Source organism: Myotis yumanensis, unplaced genomic scaffold (assembly GCF_028538775.1).
Source record: "Myotis yumanensis isolate MYYU_CA2020_CCGP unplaced genomic scaffold, mMyoYum1.0.hap1 SCAF_21, whole genome shotgun sequence".
Taxonomy (NCBI): domain Eukaryota; kingdom Metazoa; phylum Chordata; class Mammalia; order Chiroptera; family Vespertilionidae; genus Myotis; species Myotis yumanensis.
The window spans coordinates 17,002,169-17,015,246 of NW_027223772.1; the positions used below are offsets into that span (position 1 = coordinate 17,002,169).

At 40.2% G+C, this 13,078-nt stretch overlaps 1 protein-coding gene across 2 annotated transcripts in view; it reads right to left on the minus strand.

Moving 5' to 3' along the window:
- The window catches only part of MFSD14B (major facilitator superfamily domain containing 14B), a 113,702-nt gene that overhangs the window by 85,285 nt on the left and 15,339 nt on the right, over window positions 1-13,078 (minus strand). The gene's annotated exons all lie outside the window — the stretch shown is intronic.

Below are 13,078 nucleotides of genomic sequence, written 5' to 3' on the forward strand. Positions count from 1 at the left end.
TGACTTGTCAAGATAATCATTTGAGTGAGTGATGTACTCTCCCTAGATAACCACATGTAGCCCCTTGCCCTGTTAGAGGTTAATATGTGTGCATTGATGTAATTCAGTGATAGCCACCTTAACTGCTGTGGGTGCGGAACAGGCTTTAAAAATGGGTCCTGACCAGCCAACGGTGCTCGCCCGTCAAGACAGCCACAAAGGCACATCCTTTTGCCAGTCTGGCAAGCAACGCTGCTCCACGCTCCTCTCTCTGCCAGACGACAGAAGAATGGTTAGTACCTCCCAACTGAGACGCGACCGAGCTCTCAGGTGAGGAACGCCAGCCCCTGCATCCGAACCAGACCAGCCCAGCCCAGCTGCTGGACCCCAGAGGACAGCATCACTGGGACCTCATCAAGCCTGTATGTGCAGCATCAGGAACTTTTGTGAGTAGTAAAGTGCTGTGTGATTTGCAACTGTGTATGTTTCATGTGGTGTAATTCCTCAGGCAGTTAACTGAATCATTTTGCATACACTTAAAATTGAAATTAATGCTTCTGGTCTTTTCAGTCCTAGGCCTGCCCTTGGTCCTGCTTGCGTAGAGCAGCCTCTTTGCTAGCAACTACTTGAATGTCCCACACCTGCACGGTTAAGTTCATTTCAAGGGAAGTCTTAGATAAACACCCCAGATCCTTTCCTGGGATCTACTTGGGACAGGAGGTAAAAGTCTTGTACTCTGAAAACTACAGGATATTGAAAAAAGACATAGAGGAAGATATAAACAAGTGGAAAAATATAAACAAGTGTCCATAGATTGGTAGAATCAACATTATTAAAAATGTCCATATTACCTAAAGCAATCTATAGCATCAATGCAATCCCTATAAAAATACCAACATACTTCACAGAACTAGAACAAATACTCCAAAAATGTATATGGAACCAAATAAGACCCCAAATACCCTCAGCAATCTTGAGAAAAAAGAATAAAGCTGGAGTAATCACAATACCGGATACCAAGCTATACTACAAAGCCACTCTAAAACAGCCTGGTACTGGCACAAGAACAGGCATATAGACCAATGGAACAGAACAGAGAACACAGAAATTAATACAAGCCATTACACTCATTTATTATTTGACAAAGGAGGCAAGAGCATACGATGAATAAAGACAGTCTTTTCAATAAATGATGTTGAGAAAATTGGACAGACACATGCAAAAAAAAAATCAAACTAGACCACTACCTTATACCATACACACGTATAAACTCAAAATGGATAAAAGACTTAAATGTATGTAGTGAAACCATAAAAACCCTAGAATACATAGGCAGCATAATCTCAGACATCTCTTGTAGTAATATGTTTGTTGACACATCTCCTAGGACAAGGGTAACTAAGGAGAAAACAAACAAATGGGACCACATCAAAAGAAACCATCACCAAAACGAAAAGTGAGCCTACTGTATGGAGAACATATTTGGCAATAGTTCATCTGATAAGAGGTTATCTCCCAACTACAGGGTGGGGTAAAATTAGATTTACAGTTTTGAGTATGAGACCCACAGTATATTCTTATGTCATTATTTATTTCTTATTGTATTATTTTCCATATGAACAATTGTAAACCTACTTTTACCCACACTGTATATAAAGAATTAATACAACTCAACACCAGGAAGACAGATAATCCAAGTTAGAAATGGGCAAAGGATCTGAATACACACTTCTCCAAAGAGGACATACAGATGTTCAATAGCCATTTGAAAAAAATACCCAAGGTCACTAATCATCAGGTAGATGCAAATTAAAAGTAGAGTGAGGTATTACCTCACACCTGTCAGAATGGCTGCCATCAATAAATCAATAAACAAGCATTGGCAAGGATGTGAGAAAAGAGAACCCTCCTACACTGCTAGTGGGAATGCAGACTGGTGCAGTCACTGTGCAAAACAATAATTTCCTAAGAATCCTGAAGCACCAGTCAGAAAGAATATATGCGCCACTGTGCTCATAGCAGTGTTGTTTACAATAGCTAAGATCTGGAAACAGCCAAGTGCCCATCTAGTAGATGAATGTATAAAAAAGATGTGGTACATTTACACAATGGAATACTATGTAGCTGTTAAAAAAAAAAAAAAAAAAAAGACCCATGGATGGACCTGGAAATATTATGCTAAGTGAAATATGCAAGTACAGAGGTAGGGGGAGATGTAGTTGGGCAATGGAGGGGAGAGTAGAAGGAAATCTATAATGGTGTCAACAATATAAAATTTAAATTAAAAAGACATACAAATGAATATTAGAAGTGTTTAATAATTTAATTTGTCACACACATCACAAAAATGTGGTAAAACGGCAAAACAAGAAATCAGTATATTTTTAAAAGTGCTTCTCTGATCCAGGGAGTGACAGTGTCTCTCAATCTCCCATTTTCCCTTCTACACTCTGTCAGATCAAGGCTGAGAGCTTTGAGATATTTCTCAGATTCTCTTGACTACAGGCTTTCTCACAGCTTCTGCCACTGGGGGGAGTGCCGGTGAATACTCAGAACTTCAGGTTACCCCCATGCTGTCAAAGGGGCAGCAGTGCTGATCCGCTGCCCCCAGCTCTGTCTTCACAGTCCTGACCCTTTGTGTCCCCTAAAACAATTCTACACTCAAAATGATCCAAACATGCATTCACCGATGCAGGTACTGCTATCTAGGAATAAGAGATAACCTTTTTAATTTGGTAAAACTATAACCATGAATGGATGACAGTCCTTTGCTTCCTAATTTCTGGAAGTCTGAGTGACCATTTCTGGCTAACAGCCATGATGCAGGCAGTTCCTCTAAATGTCCCTCAGCCCAGCCTGCACCCTCTCCAATCTGGGACCCCTCGAGGGATGTCCGACTGCCAGTTTAGGCCCGATCCCTAAATTGGCAGTCGGACATCCCCCTCACAATCTGGGACGGCTGGCTCCCAACAGTTCACCTGCCTGCCTGCCTGCCTGATTGCCCCTAACTGCTTCTGCCTGCCAGCCTGATCACCCCCTAACTACTCCCCTGCCAGCCTGATTGATGCCTAACTGCTCCCCTGCTGGCCCGGTCATCCCCAACTGCCCTCCCCTGCCAGCCTGGTCGCCCCTAACTGCCCTCCCCTGCCAGCCATCTTGTGGCTGTGGGAGCTGCCATCTTTGAATGGCAGTCAATTAGCATATTCCCTCATTGGCTGTGGGCACCACCATTTTTGAGGGTGGGGCAGTCAATTAATATATTCCCTCCTTATTGGCTGTGGGCGCTGCTATCTTTGAGGGCGGGGCAGCAATTAGTATATTACCTCCTTATTGGCTGTGGGCACCACCAACTTTGCAATGGAATGAGGGTTAATTAGCATATTCTCTCTTTATTAGATAGGATATTAATATCTCAGATAAGATCAAAGTTTTCATTTTTTTAAACACTTTTCACATTAAGAAACTCAGGGGTCCCTGGCTGGTGTGGTTGGTTGTTGAGCGTCATCCTGTGCTGGCTTGATTCCTGGTCAGGGCACACATCCAGGTTGTGCATTCTATCCCCAGCAGAGGGCATGCAGGATGCAGCCAAATAGATTCACCACTGTTTGTCTATCTCCCTTCCTTTCTCTAAAATCAATTAAAGCATATTAAGAAATAAAAACTCAAGGAAGATATCGCCTTTATTCTTGGGAAGGACTATTGTAAACATAAGTTTTTTTTTTTTTTTTGTTTTTGTTTTTTTTTTTTTTTTTTTTTTTAATTTTTGTATCATTAAATCTTTTTTTTTTTTTTTTTTTTTTTTTTTTTATTTTCCTCTTAAAGTATTACAAAGGGTATTACATAAGTATCCTTTTTCCCCCCCCCCGCCCTTGACAAACCACTACCCTCCCTTACCCCCCAGTGTCTTATGTCCATTAGTTATGCTTATATGCATGCATACAAGTCCTTCGGTTGATCTCTTACTCCCCTCCCTCCTGCCCCCCAACTCTCTCTGGCCTTCCCACTGCAGTTTGACAATCAGTTTGAGGCAGCTCTGCCTCTGTATCTATTATTGTTCAAAAGTTTGTAATGGTCTTTGTTATCCATGAATGAGTGAGATCATGTGGTATTTTTCCTTCATTGACTGGCTTGTTTCACTTAGCATAATGCTCTCCAGTTCCATCCATGATGTTGCAAATGGTAGGAGTTCCTTCTTTTTAACAGCAGCATAGTATTCCATCGTGTAGATGTACCACAGTTTTCTAATCCATTCATCTACTGATGGGCACTTAGGCTGTTTCCAGATCTTAGCTATGGTGAATTGTGCTGCTATGAACATCTGGGTGCATATATCCTTTCTGATAGGTGTTTCTGGTTTCTTGGGATATATTCCTAGTAGTGGGATCACAGGGTCAAATGGGAGTTCCATTTCCAATTTTTTGAGGAACCTCCATACTGCCTTCCATAGTGGCTGCACCAGTCTGCATTCCCACCAGCAGTGCACAAGTGTTCCTTTTTCTCCACATCCTCTCCAGCACTTGTCGTTTGTTGATTTGTTGATGATGGCCATTCTGACAGGTGTGAGATGGTACCTCATTGTTGTTTTGATTTGCATCTCTCGGATGATTAGTGACTTTGAGCATGTTTTCATATGTCTCTTGGCTTTCTGAATGTCCTCTTTTGAAAGGTGTCTATTTAGATCCTTTGCCCATTTTTTGATTGGATTGTTTATCTTCTTTTTGTTAAGTTGTATGAGTTCCCTATAAATTTTGGAGATTAAGCCCTTATCAGATATGACGTTGGCAAATATGTTTTCCCACGAGGTGGGTTTTCTTGTTGTTTTGTTGATGGTTTCTTTTGCTGTGCAGAAGCTTTTTATTTTGATGTAGTCCCATTTGTTCAGTTTCTCTTTAGTTTCAACTGCCCTAGGAGCTGTATCAGTGAAGAAATTGTTTTGGCATATGTCTGAGATTTTGTTGCCTTTGTATTCTTCTAGAATTTTTATGGTTTCCTGTCGTACATTTAAGTCCTTTATCCATTTTGAGTTTATTCTTGTGTATGGTGTAAGTTGGTGGTCTAGTTTCATTTTCTTGCATATGTCTGTCCAATTTTCCCAACACCATTTATTGAAGAGACTATCTTGGCTCCATTGTATGTTCATGCCTCCTTTGTCAAAAATTAATTGAGCATATTGGTTCGGGCTAATTTCTGGACTCTCTATTCTATTCCACTGATCTATATGTCTGGTCTTGTGCCAGTACCAGGCAGTTTTGAGAACAGTGGCTTTGTAATACAGCTTGATATCTGGCATTGAGATCCCACCTACTTTGTTCTTTCTCAGGATCGTTGCAGCTATTCGGGGTCTTTTTTTATTCCAGATGAATTTTTGGAGAGTTCGTTCTAGATCTTTGAAGAAGGCCATTGGTATTTTAATGGGAAGTGCGTTGAATGTATAGATTGCTTTGGGTAGTATGGACATTTTAATGATGTTGATTCTACCAATCCAAGAACATGGTATGTTCTTCCATCTGTTTATGTCTTCCTCTATCTCTTTTTTCAACGTCCTGTAGTTTTCTGAGTAGAGGTCTTTAACCTCTTTAGTTAAGTTTATTCCTAGGTATCTTAATTTTTTTGGTGCGATGGTAAATGGGATTGTTTTTCTGATCTCCCTTTCTGAAAGTTCACTGTTGGTGTATAGAAATGCCTCAGATTTCTTGGGGTTAATTTTGTATCCTGCTACATTGCCAAATTCATGTATTAAGTCTAGTAGCTTTTTGATGGAGTCTCTAGGGTTTTGTATGTATAATATCATGTCATCTGCAAATAAGGACAGTTTTACTTCCTCTTTTCCAATTTGGATGCCTTTTATTCCTTCTTCTTGCCTAATTGCAATGGCTAATACTTCCAGTACTATGTTGAACAGGAGTGGTGAGAGTGGGCATCCCTGTCTTGTTCCTGTTCTTAGGGGAAATGGTGTTAGTTTTTGTCCATTGAGTATGATGTTGGCAGTGGGCCTGTCATATATGGCTTTTATTATGTTGAGGTATGATCCTTCTATTCCCACCTTTCTGAGAGTTTTTATCAAAAATGGGTGTTGGATTTTGTCGAATGCTTTTTCTGCATCAATTGATATGACCATGTGGTTTTTTTCTTTCAATTTGTTTATGTGATGTATCACATTTATTGATTTACGGATGTTGTACCATCCTTGCATCTCTGGGATGAATCCTACTTGGTCATGGTGTATGATCCTTCTGATGTACTGCTGGATCCGATTTGCTAAGATTTTGTTGAGGATTTTGGCATCTATGTTCATGAGGGATATTGGCCTGTAATTCTCTTTCATTGTGATGTCTTTACCTGGTTTTGGTATTAGGGTGATACTGGCTTCATAGAATGAGCTTGGAAGCGTTCCTTCCTCTTGAATTTTTTGTAGTAGTCTGAGGAGGGTAGGTTTTAGTTCTTCCTTGAATGTTTGGTAGAACTCCCCTGTGAAGCCGTCTGGCCCTGGGCTTTTGTTTGCTGGAAGCTTTCTGATGACTGCTTCAATTTCTTCCATAGTTATTGGCCTATTGAGGTTTTTAGATTCTTCCTGATTGAGTTTTGGAATGTTGTATTTTTCTAGGAATTTGTCCATTTCCTCCAGGTTGTCCAGTTTGTTGGAGTAGAGTTGCTCGTAGTATTGTTTAACAATCATTTGTATTTCTGTGGGGTCTGTTGTTATTTCGCCTCTATCATTTCTGATTTGGTTTATTTGGGACCTCTCTCTTTGCTTCTTGGTGAGCCTGGCTAGGGGTTTGTCAATCTTGTTTATCCTTTCAAAGAACCAGCTCTTGGTTTCATTGATTTTCTGTATTGTTTTTTTGGTCTCTATTTCATTGATTTCTGCTCTAATCTTTATTATCTCCTTCCTTCTGCTCACTCTGGGGTTTTCTTGTTGCTCTCTTTCTAATTCTTTGAGTTGTAGAGTTAGATGATTGACTACCATTTTTTCTTGTTTTTTGAGATAGGCCTGTAGAGCTATAAACTTCCCTCTCAGGACTGCTTTCATTGTGTCCCAGAGGTTTTGGATTGTTGTGTTTTCATTGTCATTAGTGTCCAGGATGTTTTTAATTTCTTCTTTGATGTCATCGGTAACCCAATCAATATTTAATAACATGCTATTCAGCTTCCAAGTGTTTGAGTATTTTGGGTTGTTTTTATTGTAGTTTATTTCTAACATTATGCCATCGTGGTCTGTGAAGAAGCTTTTTATGATTTCAATCTTCTTGAATTTGTGGAGACTTTGCTTGTGACCCAATATGTGGTCTATTTTTGAATATGTCCCATGAGCACCTGAGAGGAATGTATATTCCGCAGCTGTGGGGTGAAGTGTTCTGAAGATGTCAATTAAGTCCATCTGATCTAGTGAGTCATTTAGGATTGCTGTTTCTTTGCTGAGTTTTTGTCTAGCGGATTTATCCAGTGATGTCAGTGGTGTATTAAAGTCCCCTACTATGATTGTATTGTTGTCGATCTCTCCCCTGATATCTTCCAGAAGTTTTCTTATGTATGTGGGTGCTCCTGCATTGGGTGCATATATGTTTACCAGGGTTATATCTTCTTGTTGTATTGATCCCTTTAGTATTATGAAGTGGCCTTCCTTATCTCTGGTTATGGCCTTCACTTTGAGATGTACTTTGTCAGATATAAGTATTGCTACCCCAGCTTTCTTTTCCTTTCCATTTGCGTGAAAGATATTTTTCCATCCCTTCACTTTCAGTCTGTGTGAGTCCCTTCTAATGAGGTGGGTCTCTTGTAGACAGCAGATGTATGGGTCATGTTTTTTTATCCATTCAGCCACTCGATGTCTTTTGGTTGGAGCATTTAGTCCATTTACATTTAAAGTTATTATTGAAAGGTATTTGTTTGTAGCCATTTCTTTTTGTGTGTGTGTGTGTGGCTGTTTTCTTTCTGAGCTTGATATTTCTTCTTTTTACACCAGTCCCTTTAGCATTTCTTGCATGGCTGGCTTGGTGGTGATAAACTCCCTTAGCCCTTTTTTGTCTGTGAAGCTTCTTATTTCCCCTTCAATTTTGAATGATAGCCTTGCTGGATAGAGTATTCTTGGATTCAGTCCTTTGCTTTGCATCACTTTGTAGATTTCCGTCCATTCTTTTCTGGCCTGATGTGTTTCTGTTGAGAAATCATTTGATAATCTAATGGGAGATCCCTTGTATGTTACTTTCCGTCTCTCTCTTGCAGCCTGTAAGATTCTCTCTTTATCCTGAACATTTGCCATGGTAATTATGATGTGTCTTGGTGTGGGTCTTTTCGGGTTCACCTTGTTTGGGACTCTCTGGGCTTGTGTGACTTTTTTCTTCCCCACCTCAGGGAAGTTTTCTGATATTATTTCTTCGAATAGGTTTTCTAATCCATGTTCATCTTTCTGTTGTTCTGGCACCCCTATTATTCGTATGTTGTTTCGTTTCATGTTGTCCCAAAGCTCCCTTAGGCTCTCCTCCTGTCTTTTAAGTTTTTTCTCCATTTGCCGTACAGTTTGAGTGTGTTTTGCTTCCTTGTCTTCTAATTCACTAATTCGGTCCTCCGCTTCTCCCAGTCTACTGTTGATACTTTCAATGGAGTTTTTTATTGAAGCTATGTCACTCTTCATTTCTTCTTGGGACTTACTTAAGTTGTTGATTTTTTCATCTGTTTCTTCTAGCTTCTTGCATAAGTAGTTGAGTTTTTCATCTGTTTCTTCTTGCTTCTTGAACATGTGGTGCATGTACTCTAGGAACCTTATTCTGAATTCTTTTTCCGTCATGTTGCATATCTCTGTCTCACTTAGCTGCTTTTCTGGCGAGTCCTCCTTTTCTTTCCTTTGGGGGTTTCTTTGCCTACCCATGTTTGATCTCGCTGACATATGTAGATGTTGAGGTGTTCAGTGGCTGCTCCCTGGGTGGCAGGGGCTCCTTGGGTTGTGGTTGCTGCTCAGACGGTTGCGGTAGCAGCTGCTTTCCAGTTGGCAGCAGCTCCTCTGGTGGGTGTTGTTCACAGCTGTGTTGGCTCTTCTGGCTGGTGGGGGGAGGCTTCACGTACAGTTGCTGTTCCACAGACAGAGGGTGTGGTGATCAGGAGGCTGTGGTGATCAGGAGGCTGCGGTGATCAGGGGGCTGCTGTTGCTTGGATCTGCGGTCTGGGAAACGCTCCTCTTACCAGCACTGCATGGTCTGGGAAACGCTCCTCTCTTATGGGCACTGCACGGTCTGATCAGTTCCTCAGGATGCCCCCTTTAGTCTCAGTTCTCCGCAATCACAAAATCCAAATCTCAAATCTCCTGGCGCCAGCAAACCCGCGGAACTCCTTACCCTGGTCAGGGTCTGTGTCTGTCCCAAGAGACGCGGCTGTCTGCCATGCGGTCTCCCTCCGACCCTCTGGGCTCAGGTCTGGCAAACTTTCCTGCCCAGATCCCTGGTTTTTAACCTTTCCAGGGGAGGTCTGCCCTTCCAGGCTGCAAGCCGTCTCACCAGCTGAGTAAATTTGCCAATTCGGGGTGGGTGTTATTAGTTTCAGCTGCTTACTCCGTTTGCTCCGGGACAAGACCTGGGACGCGTCTGCCTATATCGCCGCCATCTTGCTTCCTCTGTCCATAAGTTTTATTTTTATCACTTTAAAAACAGAACTTTAGAAAACCTGGAGAAATGAATTTCCTGTACAATGAAGCTGTACAATATCTGCATGTAAGCATATGTGGTTGGGCAAAAGTAGATTTACAGTTGTTCATATGGAAAATACAATATAGTAGGACCTCAGTTCTCGAACTTAATTCGTTCCAGAAGGATGTTCGAGAAGATTAGTTTGAAAACTGAATCATTTTTCCCCATTAGAAATAATGTAGATTGGATTAATTTGTTCCAGACCCCCAAACGATTGTTTTAAACTTTCTTACATACAGTACATAGCTAATGTTCTGTGTAACCTGCAAACAAACACTTCTTTTCTTAAATTTATCGAACTATCTCCTACTGACCTTAAACTTTCAGTCCTCGCTCTAGCATGCAGCATCTTCCTTGCTGTCACAGGCTGACTGCTTTTCATTCATCCAAATCAACAGCAGTCTTCCTACCTCTTCAACTGCCTGTGATCATTGTTTTCACACCATTAGAAATACCAGCATTCTTGATGACCTCTTTTATGCTTTAACATTGTGGTAATCATCCATTTTGCCAGCAAAAACCCCACAAATATTCACAGCACAGTTTACTGAGATGTTAGTGGGTAAACTGACTCACAGTAGCCCATTCTCTCCTTTGTTTGGAAAAACATCTACAGTTGAAAGGGTTAATGAAAGGTTACAAAATGAGCTCCTGGAATCTTACTCTCAGAGCTATGGAGCTACAGCCATGGTCAGTGGGCTGCAGATTTGATCCCCAGCCTAGTCAGGGCTCCTACAGGAGGCAACCAATTGATATGCTTCTCTTACATTGATGTTTCTTTCTCTCTCTCTCTCTTTTCTCTTTCTCTCTCTCTCTTTCCCCACCTCCCTCCCTCCCACCACTCTCTCTCTGAAAATCAATGGAAAAAACTGGTGAGGATTAACAAAATTAAAAAAAGAAAAGAAAAAGAAAAAAGCTGCTATTGGTCGTCAAGGTAACAATCACAAGCATAGTTATTTGAAGTGGGACTTCTAAGTGAAATACTTGAAGGATTGAATGGTGTAAGACTCATTAAAAAAGGATAGTACACTAGGTCACTCATGGCTGCCAATGGCATGAAGCCCTACACATGATAAACTACTTCAGTACTACAGGAGTTCCCAGACACCCAAACTTTCACAAATCAAGAGCTCCTATAAGCAGCACTTGATTCAATTCTAAGGAACAGGACTTTCCATCAGGGCTAGAGAACACCACCCTTGCTACCAGAGGTGGAAAATTAGCAAAGTCATTCTATTTGACTCATTGTATTTTTCATAGTGAATTAGCTGTCAATTTGCAAATTTCAAGAAATTTCACCAAACTTTATATGACTTTCTAGCATTTCATAGAAAGTCACTGAAGATTTCAAAACATGGGGCTTGAACTGCCATGTTGACTGGCTGAGTGGCAGACAGAGGCTGTGCAGTAGAAGGAACATATATTCCAATTGCCAACACTTGTCACATTTACTTCCTTGCTTAGCCCCACAAGACATGTTTTCACAATCCCTGATCTATCCCACTTGTAAATAAAGTTCAACAAAAATATTGAGGAAAACCAGCATTTAAAGATGTAAAAACTATTTTTAGCAACATCAAGAGCTTAGAAAATAATAAGCACATCCACTAACTCAGCAACACTTCTAGGACACCACAGAGCGACAAAGTGATACTAGCAACTCTGCTCCTCACAAACAAATGTGCATTTTAACCAAATCCTTGCAAGCAGCAGAACTGCTTAGAAACTGCAAAGTGACAGGAGAGCAGCATTTTAGCTGCCTTATAAGACTGCATTCCAGGAACGAACAGGGATATAGAAAATCTAGGAAAATTATTTGCTTTGGGCAGCAACAAGGAAGGTGCATCAGTCCCTGGGGCATAATAAAATTTACTTGTTGAATGTTTACCCAATAAAGAATGATTACAGGATTACTTCCATATTGACTATAAGCAACTTTGCAACCTAGAAAAGCTGGGAGGAAAAAGAAATAAAGAACTAGGGCAAAAAATTAAATAACACGGTTTCTTAAAATGAATGGCCTGATGTGTCTGTATTTATGCTAAAAATATGTTGAAAAAATAATCACTTGAGGACATAGATGTGTGTACCTACAACATATATATTTGTTCAAAGAAAAATATTAGCTGTGTCCCAGGCAACGCTAGTCACTAGGGACACAGTGATGAGCACAGCAGGCAAATCTCATGAAACTAAAATGGGGACTACTTATTTTCCCAGTTCCTACTGGAGGAAAGCATTATGAAGAAACAACTAGTACAATGAGAACGAATAAAACAGAGGATTAAAAACACAATTTTTAAAATTGATTGTTTCATCCATGTTGTAATTTTATATGACTTTAAAACTTTAATACAATAATATTGTATTTTAAATGTGCCACAAGAATTAAAATCTTGAAAGTATATAGTGAAGTCTCATGTAAAGCTAATAGCCACCCTCTAAGTTTCTGTATTTTCTAAATCTACTTGGGAAACAAAGTTTAGTTGTATACAAAGGGATTCCTTGAGTAAGACAAAATGATGACTGGGAAGAGTTAATTTCCAATGATTTTTAAAGAACAATTTACCCTGGCCTGTTTGGCCCAGAGGATAGAACATCACCCTGTGGACTGAGGGGTCCTGGGTTTGATTCCGGTCTGGGGCACCTGCCCGGGTTGTGGGCTTGATCCCCAGTACCGGGTGTGCAGGAGGCAGCCGATCAATGATTCTCTCTCATCATTGATGTTTCTATCTCTTCTCCCTCTCTCTTTCTCTCTGAAATCAATAGAAATATATATTTTTTAAAAAGAACGATTTAAGACAACTGTAATTTAAGGCCAATTTCAAAATACCTTTATTAAAATTAAGTGTTAAAAAGTTACTAGGCACCTAAAATCTGTATCCCAGTCTTTACTTAGTATCTCTCTTCCATCTAACCACACATCAAACATCTAAGTTCTTTCTAAGAAATTCAATACAGCCTCTGCTAAGATATGACTGTAGGTAAGCTACCCAAAGTGGAAATGTTAATATTCTTAAAATCATCACTTTCATTGTTACAAGGTACTTACCAATCTCCTATTTTTTATGTTAAGTCAAAGGCCATCACATCCATATAAAGTAATTCATAATGTTCAACAAAGCTTTATAATTCCCTCTACGACATCTTAATGATCTTTTAAAATATATATAGTTTATTCATTATGAACCAGGACTCTGGTGCAGTGCGAGTATCCTGCTACTCAGGAATACTTAATGAGCAGCCCAAGTGTTCTGCTGCAGGTGGTTCCATCTGGCACAGCATAAACAACCCAATGGAATAAGCAGTCTTTAAATTGCTGTCAAGACCTGCTCTCAAACACATACTTAGACATATGGTCCTGTGAACATATGTTTAAACATTTCTCTTTTGCTTGTATAAATGAGGACCCAGTTCAGCAA